The sequence below is a fragment of the Miniopterus schreibersii genome (assembly GCF_964146895.1).
Source record: "Miniopterus schreibersii genome assembly, chromosome: 5".
Lineage (NCBI taxonomy): Eukaryota > Metazoa > Chordata > Mammalia > Chiroptera > Miniopteridae > Miniopterus > Miniopterus schreibersii.
Window position 1 is genome coordinate 85,842,112 of NC_138106.1, and position 7,071 is coordinate 85,849,182.

The 7,071-nt window shown below is 40.1% G+C and overlaps 1 pseudogene across 1 annotated transcript; it reads left to right on the plus strand.

The window, feature by feature from the left end:
• Positions 1-2,791: 2,791 nt before the first annotated feature.
• LOC308557518 (cytoplasmic dynein 1 light intermediate chain 1 pseudogene) lies at positions 2,792-5,685 on the plus strand (annotated as a pseudogene). The gene is made up of 2 exons: positions 2,792-2,815; positions 4,858-5,685. The product of its transcript is annotated as a cytoplasmic dynein 1 light intermediate chain 1 pseudogene (transcript).
• The last annotated feature ends 1,386 nt before the right edge of the window (positions 5,686-7,071 follow it).

Genomic DNA, 7,071 nt, shown 5'->3' on the forward strand with positions numbered 1-7,071 from the left:
TTCAGGCCAGAAGGGAGTGGCATGAAGTTCTACAAGTAATGAAAAGCAAGAACATGCAACCAAGATTGCTTTATCCAGCAAGGCTATCATTTAAAATTGAAGGTGAAATAAAGAGCTTCCCAGACAAAAAAAAAAAAAAGGCTAAAGAAGTTCAGTACCACCAAGCCAGCATTGTAAGAAATGCTAAAAGGACTGCTTTAAGAAAAAGAAGGAATAGTGAGAGAAAGGTACATCAGCATAAAGGAGGAAAATGGCATTAAATAAGTTGATATCAGTAGTAACCTTAAATGTAAATGGAATAAATGGTCCAATCAAGAGACATAGAGTAGCTGAATGGATAAGAAAACAGGACCCAAATATATGCTGTCTACAAGAGACCCACTTGAGAGCAAAAGACTCACACAGGCTAAAAGTGAAGGGATGGAGTAAAATATTCCATGAAAATGGAAAGGAAAAAAAAGCTGGAATAGCAATTCTTATTCCTGATGAAACAGACTTCGAAATAAAGACCATAACAAGAGACAAAGATGGTCACTACATAATACTAAAGGGATCAATCCAACAGGAGGAAATAACCCTTATGCATATTTATGCACCCAATATAGGAGCACCTATGTTCATAGCAGCACAGTTTACATTAGCTAAGATCTGGAAACAGCCCAAGTGCCCATCAGTAGATGAGTGGATAAAAAGCTGTGGGACATTCACACCATGGAATATTATGCAGCTGTAGAGAAGAAGAATCTCGTACCCTTTGGGACAGTATGGATGGACCTGGAGAATATTATATTAAGTGAAATAAGCCAGGCAGCGAAAGACAAACATCACATGATCTCGCTTATACATGGAATCTAAAGCACTTAATAAACTGATGAACAGAATAGATTCAATGACATGGAAGCATAGATGAGACTGACGAATGTCAGAGGGATGGAGGAGGCGGGTGGGTGGAGGGGGAGAGGGTAACCAAAGAATTTATATGCATATATGCACAACCCAAGGACATGGACAATGGTGGGGAGAGGGACTGGGGAGGGGGAGGGGACAGGGTGGAATGGGTCATTGGGGAGAAAAAATTGACATCTGTAATATTTTAAACAAAAATAAAATTTAAAAATATTTTTTAAAAATCATACATAAAAGTAGAATCCAAGCAGTTTGAAAAATAAAAATCCTCTTGGAGAAAATCTTTATGACCACTGGATAGGGAAATATTTTTTTAAACAGAGCAAACATAAGATTAATAAACTGAAATTTATTAGGAAAAAAATATATTAACTAGACTTCCTTAAAATTAAAACTTGTTATCAAAACTACTATTAAGAGTGTAAAGAGGCAAGCTTCAGATTAAGGTAAAATACTTTTTTAAATTTATATTTATTGTTGAAAATATTACAGATATTCCCCTTTTTTATTCCCATTGATCCACACCACACCCAAGCCTTCACCACACTATTGTCTGTGTCCCCAGGTTACACATATAAGCATACCAGTTCTTTGGTTAATGTCCCCCACCCACTCCCCCACCCCCGACTTCCTACTGAGATTCGTCAGTTCCATGCTTCTATGTCTCTTGACCTATTTTGTTCCTCAGTCTGTTTTGTTTATTAGATTCCACATATGAATGAGATCATGTAAAACTGATTCAGGAAGAATCAGAAAACCTGAACAGGCCAATAATAACTGATGAAATCAAAGCAGTAATAAAAAAAAACTCCCAGCAAACAAAATCCTTCGTCCTGACAGCTTCACAGGGGAGCTTTCAAATTCTTTAAGTTGTAGGGTTAGTTTATTAAAAATTTTTCTTGCTTTTTGAGGTAGGCCTACAGTGCTATGAACTTCCCTCTCAGCATGGCTTTTAGTGTGTCCCACAGATTTGGGGTTGTTGTGTGTTCATTTTCATTTATTTCCAGGAAGTTTTTGATTTCTTTCTTGATCTTATTGGTAACCCATTCATTGTTTAATAACATTCTATTTAGTCTCCATGTGTTTGAAAGTTTTTGAATGTTTTTACTCTAGTTGATTTCATGCCATTGTGATCTGAGTTGCTTGATGTGATTTCAATCTTCCTGAACTTGTAGAGACTTGTTTTGTGTCCTAACATGTGGTCTATGTTTAAGAATGACCCATGTGCACTTAAGAGGAATGTATATTCTGCAGCTTTGGGGTGAAATGTTCTGTAAATATCAATTAAATTCATCTGATGTAGTGTGCCATTTAGAGTCACTGTTTCTGTTTTGACTTTTTGTTTGGAAGATCTATCCAGTGAAGTCAGTGGAGTGTTAAAGTCCACGGCTGTGACTGTATTGCTGTTGATTTCTCCCTTAAAGTTAAGATTATTATTGATAGGTCCTTATTTATTGCCATTTTAATTCTTTATGCCTATGTTTCTCTCTCTATTTTTTCTTATTATTACAGCAGTTCCTTTGACATTTCCTGCAATGCTGGTTTGGTGTTGATAAACTCCTTTAGCCTTTTTTTTTTGCCTTGGAAGCTCTTTATTTCACCATCTATTTTGAATGATAGCCTTGCTGGATAGAGTAGTCTTGGTTTCAGATTTTTGTTTTGCATTACCTTGAATACTTCATACCATTCCCTTTTGACCTGTAGAGTTTCTGATGATGTCAGCTGACAGCTTTATGGGAGCTCCTCTGTAGGTAGCAGGTTGCTTTTCTCTTGCTGCCTTTAATATTCTCTCTTTGTCTTGAAATTTTGGCATTTAAATTATGATGTGTCTGGGCATGGGCCTCTTTGGAGTCTTCTTGCTTGGGACTCTCTGTGCCTCCTGAACATGTGTGACTTTGTTCTTGACCAGGTTAGTGAAGTTTTCTGCCATTATTTCTTCAAACAGGTTCTCTAAACCTTGATTACTTTCTATCTCTTCTGGTTCTCCTATGATGTGAATATTGTTACATTTCATGTAGTCCTATAGCTCCATTAGACTGTCCTCCTGTTTTTTAACTTTTTTTCTTTTTGGATCTCTGATTGAGTGATTTCTTCCTACCCTGTCTTCTAATTCACTGTTTCGATCCTCAGCTTCCTCTAATCTGTTGTTTGTTCCTTCCAATGTATTCTTTATTTCTACTATGTCATTCTTCATTTCTTACTGGTCACTTTTCATGGTTTCCATATTTTTTTCATGCTGTTGATCACCCTTAAAATCAGAATTCTGAACTCTGTATCTGATAGATTGCTTATCTCCATTTCATTTAATTCATTTTCTGGAGACTTATCTTGTTCTTTCATTTCGGGCTTGGTTTTTTGGTCTCCATTTTGGCTGCCTATTTGGGTTTCTTTCTATGTATTACATTGGCCTGCTAGGACTCTGTCTTTTTGGAGGGTCTCTGGTGCAGTCCAATGTCAGATGCTGTTTGTGACTGGCCTTGAGTACCCTGTTTGGAGCTATCAACAACTCACAGCTTGAGGTCCCCTCTCTTGGGGCTGGGTGCATTTGGACAGGAACAAGATGCGCACCAAAGTCTGCTTTTTCAAGGCCTGGGTCCAGAATCAGATTAGGCAAAGACTCAAAGGACTCTGAGGTCTCCTGCTGCCTGCAAGCTGTTTTATCTAATTCTCTTAATGAGCTTCAGGCTGTAGAAACTCCATGGGGTAGGGAGAGGTTTTCTAGTGGGGGGGGGGGGCAATTGCTTCCCCATCAAGCAAAAGCTGCTTGGAAGGTAAATATCTGCCTGAGAGTGATGTCATCTGCAGTTTGGGGGAATGACTCGGCACAGGAGTCATTCTATCTTCAGAGTCCACAACCCTAGATTTTCCTCACAGTTCCAGTCCACTCTGCCCTCCTCTGCTGGAGCCTAAGGTGATTGGCTGCACATGAAACTTAGTGCAATGGCCTTTTAAGAGGGTGTCTGCATTACCAACTGTCTGTCCCTGACAGACAGAAACCCAGCTGCTTTTCACAGCCAGATGTTATGTGGGCACCTTTCTCAGTTCTGGTGCTTTGGGATGGGGAGCCCAGACTAGTTTATGCCCCAAAGTTCTCAGTGGAATCCCCCCAAAGCTGGTGTATCCCTACTGACATTCAGCTGCTGCCTGTGGGGGCCGAGCCAGCCCTCTCTCGCCTCCACACTTCCTACAAGTCTCTATGTGGTCTCCACTTTTCCTTCTTGGTTATGAGGGTGCTCCCCAGCTCATCATCATTTGCAGTTGATTATTCAGGATGGTTTTACTATATTTTAGTTGTAATTCCAGTTTGGTCCCAGGAGAGTTTCAATGTAGCTTCCACACAGTCTGCCACCATCTTTAATCTCCAGGTAAGATACTTTTAACACTTATATATGACAAAAGCTTTTTTCTAGAATCTATAATGATCCTATTAATCAGTCAAAGACTGACAACATAATAAAACAGTGGGCAAAAGATTTGAACAGGCCCTTCAAAGAGTAGATATTATATGGCTAAGAAACATATAAATAGAAAAATAAACATGGAAACTCTCAGGGGCTAAAGTGAAAAAGTTTGATAATACCCAGTACTGGCAAGAGAGTGTAAAACAATCTTTGAACTTTCACACACTCTGGTAGAAATATAAATTGGTAAACTCACTTTTAAAATGCTTTGGTGTTATGTACTAAAGCTGAATATATATATACCACCACACATAGAATATGCTGAGAAAACTATCAGATAGCATTCAGTACGCTAGTCGTCTAAATCCATGATCCTGTAAGTTATCAAAGTACAATTTCTACATATTGGTCAAGATTCATTTTTTTAACTGATAAGAAAAGAAAGCACACTGCCTACATGAGTAAAAGAAAAATGCAGAGGTTATCAATGTAAAGCTGTAATAGTCTTTGTATGCACTCATGTATTACTTGGGCATTCCAGGACTGGTAGCTTGCCTTTACTCTATTGGAGAAAGGACGTGACTATAAAGATGACCATTTTTATTTTATTCAGTCACATATCCCAGAGTTTTGTCTACAGTATGGTGCAGCACTTATTTATACTTCAGTAAAAAAAAGGAAAAATATAGATTTAGTACATAATTACACAGTTAAGAAACTACATGGATTTCCATACAAGATCCCTACTGTTGTGGTGGGAAAAGATGCAGCATTTATTCCCTCAAAGTAGGATAACAATTAAAAAAAAAAAAAAGGAATATTACATGAAAATTTTCAAATATTAAAAGCAAAAGATAGTTTTGAAGACATTATAACCTGCTTGAAAGTGTGCATGAGAAGAACATTGTAGCAGAAGATGACCAAGTGTTTTTTATGCAGCTACAGACACATTTAGCAAAGCAACCACCAGCTGCCGCTGGAGAGCCTGTGGATGCCTCACCAAGAGTCCCAAGAGGATCCCCTCAGACACCAAACAGATCAGTGGCATTCAGCATTGCCAGCATGTCACCCATCCCTGATGGGTCAAAAAAAAAATTGATCCAAACATGAAAGCTGGAGCTACAAGTGAAAGGGTCTTGGTGAATTTCTTCAATAGTTTACTGAGTAACAAGACTGTTTCTCCGGGGGGCCCTAGTGTTGGTGGTGGCAGCCCTGGATCTGGGGCTGGAGGTGGAAGCAGTAGTTTTCCACCATCTGCAAAAATCCAGGTCAGAGCCTGTCTTATCAGATGTCCACATGAAACTGGACAGAATTACGTGAAAACCAGTTAGTTTCTCCTACAACCCCAACATCTCCTACGGAAGGAAAAGTTTCTTGAATATACCAAATAAAGCCATTGACCAAAATTCCACAGGCAGCAGCTGAAGTTCTGGAGGAATATCTCAGCTATGGAGGGTTCCCACTGAGAATTCTGGGGCCTAAACCCCAAGCTGGACTCCCCAGCCCAGAACATCAGAACTGAGAAAGATATTCACATATCATCTGGCTGTGAAAAGCAATGGAGTCTCTGTCTGCCAGGGAGAGATGGTTGGAAACATAGGCACTCTCTTAAAGGGAATGCACAGAATTTCATGTGCAGCCACTCACCTTGGGATTCAGCAGAGGGAGGGAAGAGTGGACTGGAGCTGTGTGAGAGGTATCCAGGGTTGGGGGCTCTGAGAATAGAGCTCAGAGTCCTGGACTGAGTCATTCAACCATATGGCAGGGGACATCTCTGTCAGGCATACCTTTGCCATCCAGGCAGCTTTTACCTGGGGAAGGAGCAATTACCCTACCCTGTTGGAAGACCTCTTGACCCACATTGTGTTGTTTATGCCTTGATCTACAACCTGAGGCTCATTAAGAGACTGAGAATAACAATCAGCCTGCAGGCAAAAGTGGATCTCTGGATGCTTTGAGTCTTTGCCTGATCTGCTTCTGGACCTGGGGCCAGGAAAAGCAGGCATTGGTGCACATCTTGATCCTTTCCAAATGCACCCAGTCGCAGCAGAGGGAGCCACAAGCTGTGGATTGCTGAAAGCTCCAAACAGGGTACTCAGGGCCAGTCACAAACAGCATCTGACATTGGCCTGCACCAGAGACCATCCAAAAGACTGGGAGTCCTAGTAGATCTACCTAATATACAGAAACAAACCCAAACAGGCAGCCAAAACGGGGAGACAAAAAAACAAGCCCCAAATTAAAGAGCAAAAGAATCCTCCAGAAAAAGAACTAAATGAAATGGAGATAAGAAATTTATCAGATATATACCTGGTCAGCTTGGCTCAGTGGTTGAGCACTGACCCATGAATCAGGAGGTCATGGTTCGACTCCCATTCCCGGTCAGGGCACATGCCCGGGTCGTGGGCTCGATCCCCAGTGGGAGGCGTGCAGGAGGCAGCCGATCAATGACTCTCATCATTGATGTTTCTCTCTCTCTCTTCCTCTCCTTTCCTCTCTCTGAAATCAATAAAGATATACATATATTTTTTTAAAACACATTTAAAAAAAAAATAAAGAAATTTATTAGAGATAATCCAAATAAAGTCGTTTATTTAACATTCTGGGATAATGTAAACTTGTTTCTTCTTTTCCTTCAGGAGTGGAATTAGGGAGCTAGGGTGCTTTTCCAGATGGACTAAACTTATGTCTTTTTTTGTGGTTGCCCACTTTTAGAAAAGGGAGCTACACAAAAGAAAAACCATTCTCCACTACATAGGGTTGT